The sequence below is a fragment of the Cervus elaphus genome, unplaced genomic scaffold (genome assembly GCF_910594005.1).
Source record: "Cervus elaphus unplaced genomic scaffold, mCerEla1.1, whole genome shotgun sequence".
Taxonomy (NCBI): domain Eukaryota; kingdom Metazoa; phylum Chordata; class Mammalia; order Artiodactyla; family Cervidae; genus Cervus; species Cervus elaphus.
In genome coordinates, this window is record NW_025316746.1 from 146,458 (window position 1) to 169,044 (window position 22,587).

At 42.2% G+C, this 22,587-nt stretch overlaps 1 protein-coding gene across 3 annotated transcripts in view; it reads right to left on the bottom strand.

Annotated features, from left to right (window-relative positions):
* Positions 1 to 22,587, bottom strand: part of LOC122691338 (myomegalin-like) — a 70,669-nt gene that overhangs the window by 17,872 nt on the left and 30,210 nt on the right. Inside the window, exon 1 of one of the 3 annotated variants that reach the window (XM_043897947.1) lies at positions 9,946 to 10,248. The exons of the other annotated variants lie outside the window; for them this stretch is intronic. The gene's annotated coding sequence lies outside the window, so the exon portion shown is untranslated. Of the gene's footprint in view, positions 1 to 9,945; positions 10,249 to 22,587 lie in introns of those variants that run through there. 3 annotated transcript variants of the gene reach the window in all.

Genomic DNA, 22,587 nt, shown 5'->3' on the forward strand with positions numbered 1-22,587 from the left:
CAGGCAAGAATACTTTAGTGGGGGACCATTCCCCTTCTCCAGGGGATCTGCCTGGCCCAGGGATTGAACCCAAGTCTCTTGCGTTGCAGGCAGATTATTTGCTGTCTGAACCACCAGGGAAACCTCTGGGATCATCTAACTTCTGCCCAAAAAACTACCTTCTGTATTTCCTCTAGTGAAGGTATGCTGCTGATCTGGAAAGGCCTTTATTTCACCTTCCCTTTGAAGGATATTTTGTCAGGGACTAAATTGTAGATTGGAAATTACAGTATTTTAGTTCTTTAATAATGAATACAATGTGAAATTTTTTTCCTTTGGACATTTCTATGACGTTTCTGTTTGCCTTTGATTTTTGGCAGTTTCACAGCCATGTACCTAGACGTGGCTCTCATTTTTATCCTGTTTGGAGTTGGTAGAATTTCTTATATATTTGGCTTCCTAGCTCATTAGTTATTTTTTTCATTGACTGTTACATTTTATAAAATTGTTTTCAACCCACATTCCATCGCCTACCGTGTGGGACTTCGCCCTTTATAACATGATCTATGTTCTTTTTATTAAATTTATTTTTAATTGAAGGGTAATTGCTTTACAATATTGGTTTGATTTCTGCCATACATCAACACGAATTAGCCATAGGTGTGTGGCTTGAGCCTCCTTCCCACCTCCCACCCCTCGGTTGTTACAGAGCCCCAGTTTGAGTTCTAGTCACACAGCAAATTTCCATTGCCCATCTATTTTGTTTTTCCGGTAGTCAAGTATGGATGTGAGAGTTGGTCTATAAAGAAAGCTGAGTGTCCAAGAATTGATGCTTTTGAACTGTGGTGTTGGAGAAGACTCTTGAGAGTCCCTTGGACTGCAAGGAAATCCAACCAGTCCATCCTAAAGGAAATCAGTCCTGAATATTCATTGGAAGGACTGATCTTAGAGCTGAAACTCCAATACTTTGGCCACCTGATGCGAAGAACTGACTCATCTGAAAAGACCCTGGTGCTGGGAAAGATTGAAGGCAGGAGGAGAAGGGGATGACAGAAAATGAGATGGTTGGATGGCATCACCGACTCAATGGACATGAGTTTGAGTAAACTCCGGGAGTTGGTGATGGATAGGGAGGCCTGGTGTGCTGCAGTCCATCGGGTCGCAAAGAGCCCGACACGACTGAGCAACTGAACTGAACTGAACTCCCCATCCCTGACCCCAAGAGATTACCCAAAGTGCTGCTACTTTCCCCCCGCTGTTTAGCATCTGCCTTCTACCCAGCTTCTCAGCCTTTTGTTCCTTGCCAAGAATTGGCAAATGCCTTGAGGGGCAAAGGCAGAGAATTAGTTTCCTTCCAATGAGCCTCTCTCTAGAACTGGCTCTGTGTGTCCTGACTGCATTGGTAGTTTTCCAAAGACTTCAAATAGAATTCCTTTAAATCAGATTTTATCTACTTGTTTTCAGAGTGTGTGCTGGTTTGCTACAGATACTCCATTCATAACAGAAGAAAGAGGAAATCTACAAATTCCAGGTAAATTAAAATTTCCTACTTTGATTCCTTAAGAACAACAAAAAAGAAGGGGTCACTGATACATACTTGCATTTTTCTTATATTTGGGTAAGTCTGATTTGGCTCCTGCACTGCTGGTGGGTCGGGCTTCCCTAGTGGCTCAGTGGTAAAGAATCCCCCTGCAATGCAGGAGACTCAGGTTCAATCCCTGGATTGGGAAGATCCTCTGCAGAAGGGAAATGGCAACCCACTCCAGTATTCTTGCCTGGGAAATCCCATCGACAGAGGAGTTAGCAGGCTACAGTCCCTGGGGTTGCAAAAGAGTCAGACATTACTTAGCGACTAAACAACAAGTCTGGTTGTATACTAAAAGCACTTCCTGAAATCATGTGCAAAAGATTTTCTACCATGAGCTGAAAAATCACTATGCCTGCATAGAAGTCCAATAATTTGATAAAGTCTGATCCAGTTCGCTGCTGAGCTATCTGCACTTCAGTTAGATCACTATCAAACCTTACCAGTAACCAGTTTTCCAGATACTGGTCACTAATACGTGGGAGAAGGGGCCAACCAAACCATTAGACATCCTTAATTTATTCCAGGGAATGTTGAAAGTCAGCAGTGGTATAGTTAGAAGTGGGAATAAAAGGCTTAATAATAATAACAAAAATGACAGCTTTCTTGGAGCTTTACTGTGTGACCAGCACCGTTCCTCAGTGCTTTACTATGTAATAATTTATAAGTCCACATAACAACTCTGAAACATAGTGTAGGATTTTACCACCCTCTTGTTGCAGAGGAAAACAGTGAGGCAGTAAAAGGCCGAGCTAACCTTTTAAGGGTCCCACCACTAAGAGGATGAGACCCAGCACTCAGACCCAGGCAGAGCCCTTCTCCTTGGCCATCATGCTCAGTGAGAAGGCCTCACTAAGATTTGCATCTCTTCCTTCTTGTTCCACCTCCAAGATTTCAACGAAAAAAAAGAAGATGGAAAGGAAGGCCTATGAAACATTTAGTACTAATTAACAAAATAAGAAAGAGAAGAAAGTTAATAAAAACCATTTGAAAGTGAAGTTGCTCAATTGTATCCGACTCTTTGCGACTCCATGAACTGTAGCCTACCAGGCTCCTCAGTCCATGGAATTTTCCAGGCAAGAGTACTGGAGTGGGTTGCCATTTCCTTCTTCAGGGGATCTTCCCAACCCAGGGATCAAACCTGGGTCTCTGACACTACAGGCAGACGCTTTACCATCTGAGCCACCAGGGAAGTTGTTAATCTACCCCAAAACAGACTCCATGGTCCCAGAGATGAAGTGATCATATCTCTCAACCAGAATGTTTATGGGTCTTGATTCTCCTGGTCTGAACAAGGGAGTTCCCTAGAGAGGCTCCTAGGAAAAAGGGTTAACAGTGTCTTTTATGTTCAAAGGGTAGAGGGGACAGCTGAGTACCTCTTCTTGACTTAGAGAAGAGGCAGTGCTCCTAAAGGGACAAGGAGGAGGGAGAATATCCCATAAAAAATGAGACAAATTCATGCCTTTCTAAGTTCATTAATGACATAACCCTTTCATATTTAGCCATATCCATGTACCTTTATTGGGGCTTCCCTAGTGGCTCAGTGGTAAAGAATCCACCTGCCAATGGGGGAGAGACAAGAGAGATAGGTTCCACTCCTGGGTCAGGATGATCCCCTGGAGAAGGAAATGGCAACCCACTCCAGTATTCTTGCCTTGAAAATTCTATGGACAGAGAAGCCTGGCAGGCTGCAGTCCATGGGGTCACACAGTCAGACACAACTGAGTGACTGAGCATGCACATGTACCTTTATCATTGAAAACTTAATGCTTTCTTTACAGTGATTCACATTTTTTTCTTACTCTACTTTTTTGTTTGTTAGGTCATTTAACACGTCTTTGTCTATTTTCAAGTCCTTGTGTAATAGTCCAGCATCAAGGCCGCCTGAGAGTTGTCTTTTTGTTGTTGTTCAGTCGCTGTCATGTCCAACTCTTTGAACCCCTTGGATTGCAGCATGCCAGGCTCCTCTGTCCTCCACTATCTCCCAGAGTTTGCGCAAATTCATGTCCATTAAATTGGTCATCCCTTTTTCTTTTGATTATATGTCACTTTTTGCTTCACTGTGCCTCCAGTAACTTATTAATATATGTGCCAAACAGTGTGTTTGACAGTGTAAAGACAGAAGTAAATATTTACTCTCTGGTATGAATATGCAAGAAGCAACAGTTAGAACCCTGTACAGAACAACTGATTGGTTCAAGATTGAGAAAGGTGTACGACAAGCCTGTTTATTATGACCCTGTTTATTTAATTTATACACAGAGCACATCATGCAAAATGCTGGGCTAAATGAGTCACAATCTGGAATCAAGATCACTGGGAGAAATATCAACAACCTCAGATATGCAGATGATACCACCCTAATGGCAGAAAGTGAAAAGGAATTAAAGAGCCTCTTGATGAGGGTGAAGGAGGAGAGTGAAAAAGCTGGCTTAAAACTCAGTATTAAAAAAAATTAAGATCATGGCATCTGGTCCCATGGCAAATACAAGGAGAAAAGGTGGAACCAGTGACAGATTTCCTATTCTTGGGCTCTAAGATCACTGCAGATGGTGACTGAAGCCATGAAATTAGATGATTGTTTCTTGGCAGGAAAGCTATGACAAACCTAGACAGTGTATTAAAAAGCAAAGACATCTCTTTGCTGACAAAGTTCTGTATAGTCAAGGCTATGGTCTTTCTAGTAGTCATGTACAGATGTGAGAGTTGGACAATAAAGAAGGCTGAGTGCCAAAGAATTGATGCTTTCCAATTGTGATGTTGGAGAAGACTCCTGAGAGTCCCTTAGAAAGCAAGTAAATCAAACCAGTCAATCTTAAAGGAAATCAACCCTGAATACTCTGGAAGGAATGATGCTGAAGCTGAAGCTCTAATACTTTGGCTACCTGATGCAAAGAGTTGACTCATTGGAAAAGACCCTGATGCTGGGAAGGATTGAAGGCAGGAGAAGAGGGCAACAGAGGATAAGATGGTTGGATGGTGTCACTGATGGACATGAACCTTGGGCAAACTCTGAGAGGTGGTGAGGGACAGGGAAGCCCAGTGTGCTGCGTCCATGGGGTTGCAAAGTGCTGGATACCACTTGGCCACCGAACAACAACAACATGAACATACTCATTTTTCTATCAGGCCTCTAGTGTGGACGGCTCACTCAATCTAACATGTCTTTCTCGAGTTGGGCTGGTTTTGTTTAATTAATTAGATTCAGTTTTCCACTGGCTTCAAATGTTTTTAAGTAGGATCAGAAATTTTTTTTTAGCTGGGTTTGGGATCTTAATACTAGAATGATTCTAGACATTTTTAAAAATGCATTTCAGCCCAGAAACCAGCTTTTCTGAACCAGGAAAGATACATTTCTCCTTACAGCCTGGCTTTTTACTTTCTGGCTCACGGTGGAGTTCTTTTTGCTCTTCAGTTCTGTTGTCAGCTTTCTGGACTCTGTTGCTTCATCCTGCTGCTCTCCTGTTAATTTAATCTTTAGGGGATCCAAGGTATATGAATGTAAACTCACATTAAAAAGTTAATCATGAAAAAAAAAAAAGTTAATCATGAGTATTCATGAGGCTTAACATTATCAAAACAAACAACCCAGTCAAAAAATGGGCAGAAGAATAGATGTTTCTCCAGAGAAGACATACAGATGACCAAAAGGCACATGAACAGATGCTCAACATTGCTAATTATTCAGTTCAGTTCAGTCGCTCAGTCGTGTCTGACTCTTTGTGACCCCATGAAGAGCAGCACGCCAGGCCTCCCTGTCCATCACCAGCTCCCGGAGCTTGCTCAAACTCATGTCCATTGAGTCGGTGATGCCATCCAACCATCTCATCCTCTGTCATCCCCTTCTCTTCCTGCCCTCAAGTCTTTCCCAGCATCAGGGTCTTTTCCAAAGAGATGGCCAAAGTATTGGAGTTTCAGCTTCATCATCAGCCTTCCAATGAACACCCAGGACTGATTTCCTTTAGGATGGACTGGTTGGATCTCCTTGCAGTCCAAGGGACTCTCAAGAGTCTTCTCCAACACCACAGTTCAAAAGCATCAATTCTTCAGTGCTCAGCTTTCTTCACAGTCCAACTCTCACATCCATACATGACCACTGGAGAAACCATAGCTTTGACTAGACGGACCTTTGTTGGCAAAGTAATGCCTCTGCTTTTTAATATGCTATCTAGGTTGGTCATAACTTCCCTTCCAAGGAGTAAGTATCTTTTAATTTCATGGCTGCAATCACCATCTGCTGTGATTTTGCAGCCCCCCAAAAATAAAGTCAGCCACTGCTTCCCCATCTATTTGCCATGAAGTGATGGGATCAGATGCCATGATCTTAGTTTTCTGAATGTTAAGCTTTAAGCCAACTTTTTCACTCTCCTCTTTCACTTTCATCAAGAGGCTCTTTAGTTCTTCTTCACTCTCTGCCATAAGGGTGGTGTCATCTGCATATCTGAGGTGATTGATATTTCTCCCGGCAATCTTGATTCCAGCTTGTGCTTCTTCCAGCCCAGTGTTTCTCATGATGTACTCTGCATATAAGTTAACTAAGCAGGGTGACAATATACAGCCTTGATGTACTCCTTTTCCTATTTGGAACCAGTTTGTTGTTCCATGTCCAGTTCTAACTGTTGCTTCCTGACCTGCATACAGGTTTCTCAAGAGGCAGGTCAGGTGGTCTGGTATTCCCATCTCCTTCAGAATTTTCCACAGTTTATTTATATCTGGAGAAAAACATGGTCCAAAAGGATCCATGCACCCCAATGTTCACTGCAACACTGTTTTCAATAGCCAAGACATGGAAGCAACCTAAATGTCCTTTGACAGAGGAATGAATAAAGATGTGGTACATATATACAATGGAATATCACTCAGCCATTAAAAAAGAATGAAATGATGTCATTTGCAGCAATATGGGTGGACCTAGAGATTATCATACTGAATGAAGTAAGTCAGAAAGAGAAGGAGAACTATCATGACATCACTTATATGTAGAATCTAAAAAAGAAATGATACAAATGATCTTATTTACAAAACAGACTCACAAACTTAGGGAATGAACTTATGGTTGTCAGAGGGGAAGAATTTGGATAAGGGATAGTTAGGGAGTTTGGGATCAACATGTACACATTGCTGTATTTATGGATAACCAACAAAGTCCTACTGTATAGCAAAGGGAACTCTGCTCAGTGTTACGCAGCAGCCTGGATGGGAAGGGAGTTTGGGGAGAATGGATACATGTATATGTATGGCTGAGCCCCTCTGCTGTCCACCTGAAACTATCACAACATTTTTAATCGGCTATACTTCAATATAAAATAGTTTTTAAAATGCTATGAACATTCTTGCTACAACTTCTTTTTGTATGAACATGTGTATTTCTCTTGGAAGAATATCTAAATGAACTGTTTCTGCAATGTTAGGGAAATTAGAGGAAGTCTTGTTCAGGCTTCAAAGCAGGAGAGCAGGCCTCTGAATTTGCTTCTAACCTGCCTGGATTCTGTGCCTGTCTGCAAGCAAAGCAAATCAAGCGGTACTTCAGAGAAAAAAGGGGGTGAGTCTTGGAATCCTTGAGCCCCTGGAGGTCCGGCCACTTGCTCGGGGTTTAACGAAATCCTATGACTCACGAGGTGACACAAACAGCATTGTAAAAATGTTATAGTAAAACCAGAGCTACAATTTTCCATGTAAACTGATTACATCAGTTTGTGGCCTGGGATCATAAGCGGGAGCCCTGGAAACGGCAATTTGAAGTCTCATTTGGGGAGTGAATGCACTGCCCTTCTCCTAATTGGGACTCCAGATTGCTGTTACTCGGGACTTCCCAGCACACTGTTTAAGTCTGGATGTTGGTCGGCCCAATTTGGTGATGTATGTGCTATTACTCTTCTCTGTTGTTTCTATCTCTCTTTTAATGACTGCGTATTGAAATTAAGTTAAATAATCCTCTTCCAAATATTGAAATTGATTATTTCATCAACTTGTATGTAACAAGTGTTTTTTCTTATTAAGGAATCCTTTGAATCTGCAATGAAAATAAAACTTCCAGCAAAACACGGGAACAGAAGGATATTTATGTAAATTTATGTTTAAATGTATAAGTAATTGTCAAATCAAAGTGATTATAACATTTACATTCCCAGATGAGAATTCTGGTTTTGTCCACATCTTCACCAAGATTTGATATTTTCAGACTTTATAAGTTTAGCCATGCTACTGAGTGGAGAGGTATCTCAATGTAGTTTTAATATCTATGATATTGAACACTTTTTTTTATGTGCTTACTGGTCATTACTGTATCTTCCTCTCTCTGAAGTGTATTTAAGCTTTGGCCTGTTTTAAAAATGGGTGTTTCAGTTTTTAGTACTGAATTGTAGGAGTTCATTATATATTCTGGAGACAGTCTTTGTCAGATATCTTTTGTAACTATTTTTCTCCATTGTAACTTGCCTTTCTACTTACGTATGGTATATTTCATGAGATCACTTTTTAATGTTGTTTAAAAAGTTGTTTTTGCTATATGGATATATTATATCCATAATACAGCAAAGTTGTTATCATTGTATTTTTTTACCTATTTCTTTCTGTGTCATATTGAGAAAACCTTTGCTTACTATCAGGTCACAGAATATTCTCATGTATTTTCTTATAGAATGTTACAGTTTTAGTTCATATGGTTTGATCTATGGTCCAACTCAAAATAGTTTTTGTGTATATTGCAAAGTAAGGATTGCAGGCTTTTTCACTACATAGATATCCAGTTGTTTCAGCACTATTTATTAAAATGATATTCCTTTTCCCATTGAATTGCTCTAGTGTCCTTAAAAAAATAATTTGCCCATATGAGGTGGGTTTGTTTTAGGTATCTCAGTTCAGTTACATTTATCTATACATGTATGTGGCTTATTGCTTTGCCTCTGCCATACTATCTTGTTTGCAGTAAAAAAACAGTTTGATAGTAAATCTTAAAGTCTTCCAGGTTTGACTTTTTCACACAGCTCAAGATATTTTGAAATGTGTATACTGAAGCAGCCACCATGCAAATCAAGATATACTGTCACTTAACTCCTCTCATTTAATTGCAGGACACACGCCTTCACATATTATAGCTGACCTATTAGCCAACAATCCTCTATTGCAGCCTCCAAAGAAAAATCTCTAGTTACCTCCAAAGGTGACTGAGAGACAAAGTATCTGTAACATTCAACAATGAATCTAGGTTTTTCTTGGAAAAAAAAAAGTTTGTTTTCCTTATGAACAGGAATACAACGTTTGCTATGCAATTTTCTTTATTTTTGGCTGTGCTGGGTCTTTGTGGCTGTGAGGGTTTTTCTCTAGTTGTGGTGAATGGGGGCTACTCTCCAGTGGAGGTGTACGGGCTTCTCACTGTGGTGGCTTCTCTTGTTGCAGAGCATGAGCAGTAGGTCGGCCAGCTTCAGTAGTTGTGGCTCATGGGCTCTAGAGCACAGGCCCGATAGTTGTGGTGCACAAGCTTAGTTGCTCCCCAGCATGTGGGATCTTCCCAAATCAGGGATCGAACCAGTGTCTTCTGCATTGGCAGGTGGATTCTTTAACCACCGAGGCACCAGGGAAGCCCCTGAAATTTTCTATTCTTTGTAGGGAGAGTCCCTTGGAGGGTTTCTACCATAACTTACTAGGCTGATTGTTGAGTTTGGGGTTGCAAATTGAAGGCTGAAGTAGGATTTACTTTTATGGTATAGAAAAGATGATGGGAAGGTGCTGAGGAAAGTCTTAGGGAAGAGTAAGCTGGAACTAGAAAGCTGGTATCAGGTTCTTGCTTTGGTTGACAGATTTCATCGAATGAGGAGTTAGATCCTACCTATCCAAAGGGGGAAAAATATTGATGGAAAAAATAATATCAAAAGTCATTTTATTAGGCCTTGTCATTTATATATCATCTTTCCTTTTCGTTTTTGTAAAATTGGCATAAAGAGGGGCCTCAAGTGTTTGTTACATAACTTCTGGAATGTGTCTCTCCATTTAAAACTACTAAAATTAAAATATTCATTGTGGACGTCCTAGATTTTTCTTAGGTTCCACTAAGAGTGCATTTAAAGTAGGCCCAACCTAACGGACAAACCTACCTGGCTGAAGTGTTGTTTCTGGGTGTGTGTCATTAACAGTTGTTGCTTTCCCTAGTGTATTGTTTTTCGTAGATCCCGCACACCTGAAATCTGTCAAAACCCGCCATAAACCGTTTCCTTTGCTAAGAGATTATAAAGTACTCTTGCCCCAAGTAAGTGAACTTTACAAGTAGATGTGTCTGTTGCATCCTTGGAATTCATCCAAAGCCAAGGGGGAGAAGTTCAAGTGCTACGAGAGAAGTTCAAGTGCTGCCCATCCGGGGAGAAAAAGGGGAGGTGCTTACTCACTGGTGGCCGGGCCCAGGCTGTCTGCTTTGGCTCCAGCTGCTGACGAGGACTCCACCCACCTTCACCAGCGCCGGGAGAACCTGGTCCCTGCAGACGCCCAGGGTGCTTTTAGATGAGGAAATCACCGAGGATTTCTTTTCCCTTAACGTATTTCCACCCCTCCGTCCGTCTCAAGATCGTTTTTGGATCCTGACTGGACAGGACGTTAAAGGAGAGGCCACCCTTCTCCTACCGGTCTCTTCCTGCCCGGACGTTACTGCCCGTGGGGTCAGAACGAGGCGGGCAGCGGACGCTGGAGAACCCCAAAGTCGCCGCGTGCGCACGCGCGCACCTGCGCCTCGAAAGCTCCAGGCAATTTGACTCTACGGTGCCGGAAGCTTTTTGGCCAGCGCCGCCCGAGGTGTGGGGCTCCAGATCCTGAAAGAGTGGCTGCACTGAGGCAGCGGGGCCGTCGAGGACGGGCCTGGAAGAGGCAGATTTTGACCCGCGGAGCCAGAAAAGCTTCAGTTAAGTTCAGTTCAGTCGTATCCGACTCTTTGCGACCCCATGAACCGTAGCACGCCAGGCCTCCCTGTCCATCGCCAACTCCCGGAGCTTGCTCAAACTCATGTCCATTGAGTTGGTGATGCCATCCAACCATCTCATCCTCTGTCGTCCCCTTCTCCTCCTGCCTTCAATCTTTCCCAGCACCAGGGTCTTTTCAAATGGGTCAGCTCTTCTTATCAGGTGGCCAAAGTACTGGAGTTTCAGCTTCAACATCAGTCCTTCCAATAAACACCCAGGACTGATCTCCTTTAGGATGGACTGTTTGGATCTCCTTGCAGTCCAAGGGACTCTCAAGAGTCTTCTCCAACACCACAGTTCAAAAGCATCAATTCTTTGGCACTCAGCCTTCTTTATGGTCCAACTCTCACATCCATACATGACTACTGGAAAAACCATAGCTTTGACTAGATGGACATTTGTTGGCAAAGTAATGTCTCTGCTTTTTAATATGCTGTCTAGGTTTGTCATAGCGTTTCTTTCAAGGAGCAAGCATCTTTTAATTTCATGGTTGCAGTCACCATCTGTAGTGATTTTGGAGCCCCCTAAAATAAAATCTGTCACTGTTTCCACTGTTTCCCCATCTATTTGCCATGAAGTGATGGGACCAGATGCCATAATCTTAGTTTTCTGAATGTTGAGTTTTAAGCCAACTTTTTCACTCTCCTCTTTCATCAAGAGGCTCTTCAGTTCTTCTTCGCTTTCTGCTATAAGGTTAGTGTCATCTGCATATCTGAGGTTATTGATATTTCTCCCAGCAAGCTTGATTCCAGTTTGTGCTTCATTGTGCTTCCAGCCCAGCATTTCGCATGATGTACTCTGCATATAAGTTAAATAAGCAAGCACGGTGACAATATACAGCCTTGACCTATTCCTTTCCTGATTTGGAACCAGTCTCTTGTTCCATGTCCCATTCAAACTGTTGCTTCTTGACCTGCATCCAGGTTTCTCAGGAGGCAGGTCAGGTGGTCTGGTACTCCCATCTCTTGAAGAATTTTCCACAGTTTGTTGTGATCCCCACAGTCAAAGGCTTTGGCATAGTCAATAAAGCAGAAGTAGATGTTTTTTCTGGAACTCTCCTGCTTTTTAGATGATCCAATGGATGTTGGCAATTTGACCTCTGGTTCCTCTGCCTTTTCTAAATCCATCTTGAACGTCTGGAAGTTCACGGTTCACATACTGTTGAAGCCTGGCTTGGAGAATTTTGAGCATTACTTTACTAGTGTGTGAGATGAGTGCAACTGTGCAGTAGTTTGAACTTTCTTGGGCATTGCCTTTCTTTGGGATTGGAATGAAAATGGACCTTTTCCAGTCCTGTGGCCACTGCTGAGCTTTCCAAATTTGCTGGCATATTGAGTGCAGCACTTTCACAGCATCATCTCTAAGGATTTGAAATAGCTCAACTGCAATTCCATCACCTCCACTAGCTTTGTTTGTAGTGATGCTTCCTAAGGACCACTTGACTTCTCATTCCAGGATGTCTGGCTCTAGGTGAGTGATCACACCAATGTGATTATCTGAGTTGTGAAGATCTTTTTTGTATAGTTCTTCTGTGTATTCTTGCCACCTCTTCTTAATATCTTCTGCTTCTGTTAGGTCCATACTGTTTCTGTCCTTTATTGTGCTTATCTTTGCATGAAATGTTTCCTTGGTATCTCTAATTTTCTTGAAGAGATCTCTAGTCTTTCCCATTCTATTGTTTTTCTCTATTTCCTTGCACTGATCACTGAGGAAGCCTTTCTCATCTCTCCTTGCTATTCTTTGGAACTCTGCATTCAAATAGGTATATCTTTCCTTTTCTCCTTTGCCTTCCGATTTTTTTCTTTTCATAGCTGTTTGTAAGGCGTCCTCAGACAACCATTTTGCCTTTTTGCATTTCTTTTTCTTGGGGATGGTCTTGATCACTGCCTCCTGTACAATGTCATGAACCTCCATCCATAGTTCTTCAGGCACTCTGTCTATTGGATCTAATCCACTGAATCTATTTCCCACTTCCACTGTATAGTCATAAGGGATTTGATTTAGGTCATACCTGAGTGGTCTAGTGGTTTTCCCTAGTTTCTTCAATTTAAGTCTGAATTTAGCAATAAAGAGTTCATGATCTGAGCCACAGTCATCTCCTGGTCTTGTTTTTGTTGACTGTAGAGCTTCTCCATCTTTGGCTGAAAAGAATGTAGTCAATCTGATTTTGGTATTGACCATCTGGTGATGTCCATGTGTAACGTCTTCTCTTGTGTTGTTGGAAGAGGGTGTTTGCTATGACCAGTGCATTCTCTTGCCAAGACTCTGTTAGCCTTTGCCCTGCTTCATTCTGTACTCCAAGGCTAAATTTGCCCATTACTCCAGGTGTTTCTTGACTTCCTACTTTTGCATTCCAGTCCCCTATAATGAAAAGGACATCTTTTTTGGCTGTTAGTTCTAGAAGGTCTTGTAGGTCTTCACAGAATCATTCAACTTCAGCTTCTTCACCATTACTGGTCAGAGCATAGACTTGGATTACTGTGATGTTGAATGGTTTGCCTTGGAAACAAACAGAAAGCATTCTGTTGTTTTTGAGATTGCATCCAAGAACTGCATTTTGGACTCTTTTGTTGACTATGATGGCTACTCCATTTCTTCTAAGGGATTCCTGCCCACAGTAGTAGATATAATGGTCATCTGAGTTAAATTCACCCATTCCAGTCCATTTTAGTTCACTGATTCCTAAAATGTCGATGTTCACTCTTGTCATCTCCTGTTTGACCACTTCCAATTTTCCTTGAATCACGGACCTAACATTCCAGGTTCCTATGCAATATTGCTCTTTACAGCATCGGACTTTACTTCCATCACCAGTCACATCCATAACTGGGTGCTGTTTTTGCTTTGGTTCCATCTCTTCATTCTTTCTGGAGTTAGATCCACTGATCTCCAGTAGCATATTGGGCATCTACCGACCTGGGGAGTTCATCTTTCAGTGTCCTATCTTTTTGCCTTTTCATACTGTTCATGGGGTTCTCAAGGCAAGAATATTGAAGTGGTTTGCCATTCCCTTCTCCAGTGGACCATGTTTTGTCAGAACTCTCAACCATGACCTGTCCATCTTGGGTGGCCCTATGTGGCATGGCTCATAGTTTCATTGAGTTAGACAAGGCTGTGGTCCATGTGACCAGATTGGTTAGTTTTCTGTGATTGTGGTTTTCAGTCTATCTGCCCTCTGTTGGAGAAGGATAAGAGGCTTATGGAAGCCTCTTGATGGGAGAGACTGACTGAGGGGGAAACGGGGTCTTATTCTGATGGCCAGGGCTATGCTCAGTAAATCTTTAATCCAATTTTCTGTTGAAGGGTGGGGCCTCCCAGTTATCTGACCTGAGGCCAAACTGTGGTGGAGGTACTGAAGATAATAGTGACCTCCTTCAAAAGGTCCCATGGATGCACTACTACATTCAGTGCCCCCAGCCCTGCAGCAGGCCACCACTATCCCACGCCTCCGCCAGAGACTCCTGGACACTCACGGGCAAGTTTGGGTCAGTCTCTTGTGGGGTCACTGCTCCTTTCTCCGGGGTCCTGGTGCGCACAAGGTTCTTTTTGTGCCCTCCCAGAGTCTGCTTCCCCAGTCCTGTGTAAGTTCTGCAGGCTCTGTGGTGGGTTAATGGCGACCTCCTCCAAGAGGGCTTATGCCATACCCAGGTCTACTGCATCCAGAGCCCCTGCCCCTGCAGCTGTCCACTGCTGACCCGTACCTCCTCAGGAGACACCCAAACACAGTTCTGTCTCAATCTCTATTGGGTCTCTGGGTCCTGGTGCGCACAAGGTATGTTTGAGCCCTCTAAGAGTCTCTGGCGGGTATGGGGTTTGATTCTAAAGGTGATTTCGCCCTGCCTACCATCTTGCTGGGGCTTCTCCTTTGCCCTTTGGATGACAAGAGGGAAGGAACCAATTTCATGTTGCAGCTAAGCAGTTTTATAGCTTACACAGTCCTGTCTGTGCAAGTCTTCTATCTTGTAGGTTAGGTAGGATATAATTCTAATCCAGGAAAGAAATCAGAGTCAGAATTAATATTAGAAGAAAGAGGGGGAAAAGACAGAATCAAGATAGAAATAGTGAAGAGATAAATTTTGGAGTTGGTTGTCTGAGGCTTTAAAAAATTTTTTTCCTGAAAGAGTAATGGTCAGTGTTATGATCATTATAATAATAGTATGTGTCTGCTTTTTGAGGTTGTTGTTCAGTTGTTCAGTCATGTCTGATTCTTTGCAACCCCATGGACTGTAGCAGGCCAGGCTTCTCCGTCCTTCATTATCTCCCTGAGTTTGCTCAAACTCGCGTCCAATGAGTCAGTGATGCCATCCAACCATCTCATCTTCTGTTGCCCCACCTTTCCTCTTGCCCTCAATCTTTCCCAGCATCAGGATCTTTTCCAGTGAGTCAGCTCTTTGCATCAGGTGGCCAAAATATTGGAGCTTCAGCTTCAGCATCAGTCCTTCCAAAGAATATTCAGGGTTGATTTCCTTTAGGATTGACTGGTTTGATCTCCTCGCAGTCCAGAGAACTCTCAAGAGTCTTTTCTGAAATTAATAGGCTTTGATTTATTAGTTGTATGAGGAGTAGATGATTTTGTTTTTATTTCTTTAATTTTTAAAATTATTTATTTATTTTTGGCCATACCAACTGGCATGTTGGGTCTTAGTTCCCTGATCAGAAGTCTAACCCACAGCCCCTGCACTGGAAGCATGGAGTTTTAAACTCTGGACCACCAGGGAAATCCTAAGAGTAGACTATTTAAAAGAAATATTGATCATTAAAATATTAGCATTGTGATCTTTTAGTGAAGTTCAGATAGTGTAGAGGTTGCTTTCTTCAGCTGTCCCTGGGGAAATTAAACTGACGAAAGTAACCTGGGGAGCTCCTCACATGTCAGGATTTAGGACTTTTTGGAAAGACAGGAGCTGTGACCTGTAATCATGCTTCTTCTGCTGAGAAGTCAAGCTAGTTCCAGGCTGAGTCATAAACAAGGAAAACAATCATTACCTTGACCTTGAAGAGCTTTGGGTGCCCTCTGCCCAACACCCAAGACACACATATGCTCTGGCCGACATGTTTTCAATTACCACCTACATCAACTAGATCTACATTTGTTCTCACATCTCTTTCTAAACTACAAACCTATACTTCCAACTCACAACTCCTAATTCACAAGTCGATGCCTCCTATGTGTCTCAGAGTCACATATGTTAAAACTCAACACACCAGCGAGTTCCCTGTCAGCATCACACACCACCCTCTGCCTCAACACTATGGTCAGACTGAGGTACAGCATGTTACATATGTCCTATGTTTCAACTGATCACTAAAACAATGCCCAGACCTCTTCCCATCCCTGCCCAGTACATTTACCCTCACCGCCATCCAGCCTGTTGCCCATACTAGATCTTGCTATCCTTTTTGGATAAACTCTCTCATCCCCCCAGCACAGAAGTTTATTTCTAGTATAATTAAAAAACAGTGCTTAAATTTATTGGATTCTCTACAGACTCACTTCTGCTTCATTACTATACCCTTTCTCTATCACCCCTTACCTCCATTAGTGTAAGCAGATCAAAAAATGCCCTCCCTACAGCTAGTCTATTCAATCCCTTTGCCACACTGCGTTGATTGACCATTCCATGGCATAAATCTGGACATTCCACATCAACCAAGACAGTAGCAAGCAACAGTACTCCCTCCTCACTTGATCATTAGGGCCCTGGAGACTGTGGGAGGTGCTGGGAAAAGAACTGCAATAGATTAGCCTCTGGAGATAGTGGGTTCTGGGCCTATGTTGACTTTGAAATATTTACATATTAGAGAAGCACACGTCTCTGACAGGGCTTGGAAATTAGGAAGCAAGGATAAAAATGAGTCACTGTGCTGGTACACCTGACCTTCCGGTTTTTCGATTTCACTGAGTCAGTTTCCTCGCAGCAGGAGTAAAGACCACCAAAAGGCCCCTGTAAGAAGTTCTCTAGAGGAAACATTCTGAAACTTGGTCTTACATGAATTCTCAGGGGTCAAGATTCAGAGGTTGTCCTAGGAGCACAGAGGTCTTCCTACAGCGGTAATTTTAGGTTCCCTAGGGGAGAATTTTTATCCTTTGGGGGAGCGGGGTCCCACATACAGTTCTTTTCCATCCCAGACCAAGCTCCAGAAACAGTAGGCTGCTTAATATGTTGGAATCTGTGTGATCACTGATTCCAGGGGTGGACAGGTGGCTCCATTTCTTTGAAAAATCCTGGTAGATGAAGTCCCAGGGCCTGCTGGGGTTGTGGGAGAATGAGTCTCATGAAGTATTGGATGTGTTACGACCTATAGAAGAACACCTTAAACTAAGAAGACTAGTGCTTCAGCAGGAAGAATCTTATCTCCCACATGAGTGACCCAGGTTTGATTGCAGGCCAAAACAATTTTTCTTTTTTTTCCACCACAGTGGCTTCATTTACTACCTCTATTAAGTCTTTATTGCAAAGGCAGTTCTCATCTGTGCAAAGATCCAACAGGCAGGGGCAACACAGTTGGCTGAGGAAAGGGAGGGAAAGAATAAATGGGCAGTGTTTTGGGAAAGAAATGACTGAACACTGTGCCCTGGGACTGGGATAGGGGTATCATCATGGAAAGATTAGTGTCTGGTGTGAGTTACACAACTGCTCCTATGGGGTGCATCTTCCAAGGCAGGAAATTAGTTCTTGTGTGTTGCTGGGACATGTAACATTTAGAGCTAAAATCCTTGCCAAACTCCTGTGTATCACCTCTGACACCATGACATCACCTACTACCAAATGAGTGGCCTAGAATATGAAGAATACTTTTACTGTGTATTCTGTCTTTGGAAGCTAGCTTTGGAAGAAGATCAGAAGACTTCTATCCCTTGTCATGCCTATAATAATCTGATTTTCTCTTGTCATGATGTATGTAAATGTACCCCTAAGAGATTTCAGGAATATAGAGGAGGTCTCATCCTATCCTTTAGGTTGCCATTGCATAAACTTTTCTTGAACATCATATATATTACATTGGACCAGAAAGATGAGGAGTCTGGTCAATAAAGACATTTCTCTCAACAGGTCATTGCACAGGTCATGGCTCAGTTGGTAAAGAATCTGTCTGCAATGCGGGAGACCTGTGTTCAGTTCCTGGGTTCGGAAGATCCCCTGGAGAAGGGAACAGGTACCCACTACAGTATTCTGGCCTGGAAAATTCTGTGGACAGAGGAGCCTGGCAGGCTACAGTCCATGGAATCACAAAGAGTCGGACACAACTGAGGGACTTTCATACAGGTCACCACAACATCTCAAATGGTTACAATTGTACATTAATTTTTGGAACCTACTATCTGAGAAGTCAATTGTTCATTTTGAATGCTAATTATTTACCTTTTCTAACAGTCTGTCAGACAATTACAGATAACAGAGGAGTATTCAGGACTTCTGGCTAATTAGGGGGGTAGAACAAATACAGAACAAAGCTGTTTAGAATGAGAGAGAAACTGAAGTGTGGGAGAAGCTCTAGAAAGTGTTAAAGCCAGTCCAAACCCAATCAGCTTTCATTGCCAACCACTCAATCAATGGCAAAACTCCCTGATTTACTACATGGCCACTCCTCACAGATGAGTCTATATCAAGTGATAATGTGGACAGTTCATCTGCCAAAACAGTGAACATGTCCACCTTATTTCTAATCTGTCTAAATCTGCCAGCTCAGAAGGCTGAAAGTGCAAGAGAGAGAAAGACCTCTGCTTCTTTAATACATGTACAGGAAACACAGGACAGGAAAATGGGCATCATCAATCTTGGTGTTCTGAAAAGACACAATCAAGAAGGAAGAAGGGCTTAAAAAAAAAAAAGAAGGAAGAAGGGATAATGTTTGAAGTTCACTGGACCGGTGGAAGACGGTGTTGTGTCGCTGTGTCCTGCGCTCAGTCGTGTCTGACTCTTTGCAACCCTTTGGACTGTAGCCCTCCAGGCTCCTCTGTATATGGAATTTTCCAGGCAAGAATACTGGAGTGGGTTGCCATTCCTTCTCTAGGGGATCTTCCCAACCCAGGGATCGAACTCACATCTCCTGCATTGCAGGTGTATTCTTTAAGACTATTCTGGTCCAAATACCTTCTGCTGTTGGTCCAGTGATAAGGCATTTGGCATCAGAGAAGCCACATAAATGACCATTTGATTCACTATGATAGGCAGAGACAAAAGAGCAGCTGAAAGCTGGGCAAGAGCAGGCAAAGAGTTTGGCACCACCATCCATCCATTCATCTGCATGCCAGAGACAGTGTCATCCTGGATTGTTTTTTTTTTTTCTTTTTCCCTACAGTCTCCCCTGACTCTGTGGCCAGGCTTAGATCACAAAATGGCTTAGGCCAAAAATGGCTTCTTTTATGTCAAGAAAGCTATGCCTGGTTTTCTTTCTCCAGGGACCTCCCTACCCTATGTGCTTACTCTGTGAAGTTTTTGCAACAGATATTGGTTCCTGGGACATGAAGTTTAAAAGCCAGCATGGCCCCACTGTATCTTGTTGCTTTACACCTCACTCCAGCTGTCCTGGAGTAGAAAGTGAGGGGCAGAGAACCAAGATAATATATCTTGGGTGACAGTGCTGACTGCTGCAAGGACTATTCCCACAGAAGAATGATGCCTGAGGTTGGCTTGCAAGGAAGCTGTAGTTCTTATCTTTTATCTTTCTGAGTAGACTGATGCCATGTGTGGCCTATGAACGTCTTAGGATTCTGAATGTTTAGTTGCAGCTAAGAACTAGCTAAGAAGGACTGATTCCGAAGCTGAAGCTCCAATACTTTGGCCACCTGATGCAAAGAGCGAGTCATTAGAAAAATCCCTGATACGGGGAAAGATTGAAGGCAGGAGGAGAAGGGGACAACAGAGGACAAAGATGGTTGGATGGCATCACCAACTCAGCGGACATGAGTTTGAGCAAGCTCCAGGAGATGGTGAAGGACAGGGAAGGCTGGCGTGCTGCAGTCCATGGGGTCTCAAAGATTCGGACATGACTGAGCCACTGAACAACAGCTTTCCTGGTGGCTCAGCAGTAAAGAATCTGCCTATCATGCAGGAGACACAGGTTCAATCTCTGGGTCTGGAAGATCCCCTGGAGAAAGAAATGGCAACCCGCTCCAGTATTTTTGCCTGGGAAAGTCCATGGACAGAGGAGCCTAGGGAGCTACAGTCCACAGGGTCACAAGAGTCGGACATGACTTAGCAGCTAAACCACTACCACTACCAAGAAAACTCCCTAAATGAGCAAAACTCTTCCAAATTTTCAATGAGGTATAATAGACATACAACATTATATTAGTTTCAGGTGTCCAATATAATGACTCAATATTTGCATATGTTGCATTACGATCACTGCAATGTCTAGTTAACATTAATCACATAACTTTTTTCTTGTGATGAGAGCTTTTAAGATTTATTCTCTTAGCGACTTTCAAATATGCAATACAATACAATTAACTATAGTTGCCATGAAAGTGAAAGTTGCTCAGTCACGTCCAACTCTTTGCGAGCCAGGCCAGAATTCTCCAAGCCAGAATACTGGAGTGGGTAGCCTTTCCCTTCTCCAGGGGATCTTCCAGAACCCACATCTCCTGCATTGCAGGTGGATTCTTTACCAGCTGAGCCACAGGGACAGCCCAAGAATACTGGAGTGGGTAGCCTATCCCTTCTCCAGTGGATCTTCCCAACCCAGGAATTGAACTGGGGTCTCCTGCACTGCAGGTGGGTTCTTTACCAACTGAGCTATGAGGGAAGCCTCATAGTTGCCATACTGTACATTATATCCCTATGACATGTTTTATAATTGGAAGTCTGTGCCTTTTGACCTCCTTCACCCATTCTGTTCACCCCTCACTACCCACCGCTGGTGACCACAAATCTGTTCTCTGTAACTATAAGCCCCCCTTTTTTTCTTTTCAGATTTTATGTAAAAACCCAAACAAACTTTTTGGCCAACCCAGTACATAGAAATGAGATCACGTGGTATTTGTCTTTCTCTATCAGAATTATTTCACTTAGCATAATGTCCACAAGGTCCATCCATGTTGTTGCAAATGGCAAGATTTCATATCTTTTTATGGCTGAATAATATTCCTCTGTGTATGTGTGCATGCTGAATTTTCTTTATCCATTAATTTGTTGATGGACAGTTATAGTTTCCACATCCTAGCTACTATAAATAATGCTGCAGTGAACATGGGAATGAATGTAGTTTTTTGAGTTAGTTTTTCAGATTTTTCACCTGTTTCATGAACAATATAGACATCATTGCTTTACAGTCTCTATGATAACTCCAATACCTCTAATATTTCAAGGGTTAGTTTCTAAAAGGCTATCTTAGGACCCAAGAAACCTAATCTCTGGCATTTCTACCTATCATAAAGCCTGTTTAGTAAGTCATGCATTATTTAACATTGCATCTAGAAATGGTTATTACCATAATTTCCTATTTGGATGGTTATCTCATTTCCTGCTTCAAAATACCTAGAAAGTATGGCTTAGGACCACATTTTCAATTTTTAGGTGAAAAGTAGTCTTTGAAGACATCAAACACAATAAAATACTCCCTTAAATGACAGTGAAGTATATGGATTGGGAACCAGGAAAGGAAGAGTGTTCTCTTAGGAGGTAGCAAAATTGATAGAGGAGTTGAAATTATGCCACCTACCCCTTATGTCCTACATAGGAGAGAAGTTCTTGCCTCATCTAACCAGTAGATGGAGCTACCAAAATGAAAAGTAAATTTTGGTCTGGTTCAATTCTTTTCTGACCCAGGTGCTCCTGAAAATTTGAAAACATTTCACTCTTCTTTTTTGTGTTTCAATATGAATAGTTTCTTTTGATTTGTCATTAAGTCCACTTTTAAGTCAAAATCTTTCAATATTGGCAGTTTCATATGGCTCAACATAATAGATTAACCTAATGGAAAAAGTTCAAATTTGCTTATACACTGCTTTATACACATGTATATATATATATTTCAAACTTTTTCCAATTTACATCCATTGACACAGTGTAAAAGTATCCTTTTTCTTTCATTCTTTCCAACTTGATATCATCAATAATTTTTACAAACGTGAAGAGGAGGTTGTGGGAATTCTTATTTCATAGCTGGTCAGTCAGAAGCACAGGTGAAGTCAGGGGCAGTCTTGTGGGACTGAGCCCTGACCATGTGGGGTCTACACTTTGAGTAGTTAGTATCAGAATTGCTCACCACGGCGGTGGGGGGCGGAATTCATATGTCTGGTATCAGAAGTGTCGTGAGTAGAGGAAATAATTTTTTTCTTTTAGTATGTATGAAGGAAAAAGCACCCTTAAACTCACTTACCTTAGGGAAGAAGGAGAGTGCCACAAATCTGATGCTGGAAATGGCCTTTCCCCTTGTGAGTTTTCTGAACTGAACAAACTACCATCTGTTTGAGCTAGGATAACATATTCCTAACCAAAACAGGGAGAATGATGTAATCCCAGGAAGTCCTTGAACTCCTAGACCTCTAATCTTATCTATTTCATTTGGTTTCATAGTTCATATTTCTTGAGACTGTAGGGACAGAACTGAAGGCTGGGCCGTGTTTGGGGCAGTGATGTCTCTATGGTTGAACTAAGGCTTGGATCTAGAAGTGAGATCTAGTGGATTGAGTGTAAAGGGGAAGAATATGGTTGTAACTAAGAACCACCTCAATCCTCCCTGAGTTAGCACTTGTCATCCTCTTACTTAAACTGCTCCTAAGAATTTTTTTACAGATGTAAATTCTCCTAATGCCTCTTGTGAGCAACATGACATATATTGATCATTAAATATTAGAGCCTACTCTCTGCCTTAGTTAAAATGATTGCTCTTTTTTTACATGAATTCAAACTTACATCCTCAAATTTTGGAAATTATAGATGCTTACTAGAAAAAAAGTATTTCATCCTTCCAGGTTTTGGATCTCTTTCATTCCTCTTCTGTAACAATACTTATTCCCCCATATTTTCCTGTCAGTGAAACACATTCACTCATTTTTCAAAGCAGCAGCTGTTTTGCTAGAAAGCAGGAATTGTAAGGGATGAAGAAGGTACTGTCATAATCTACTGA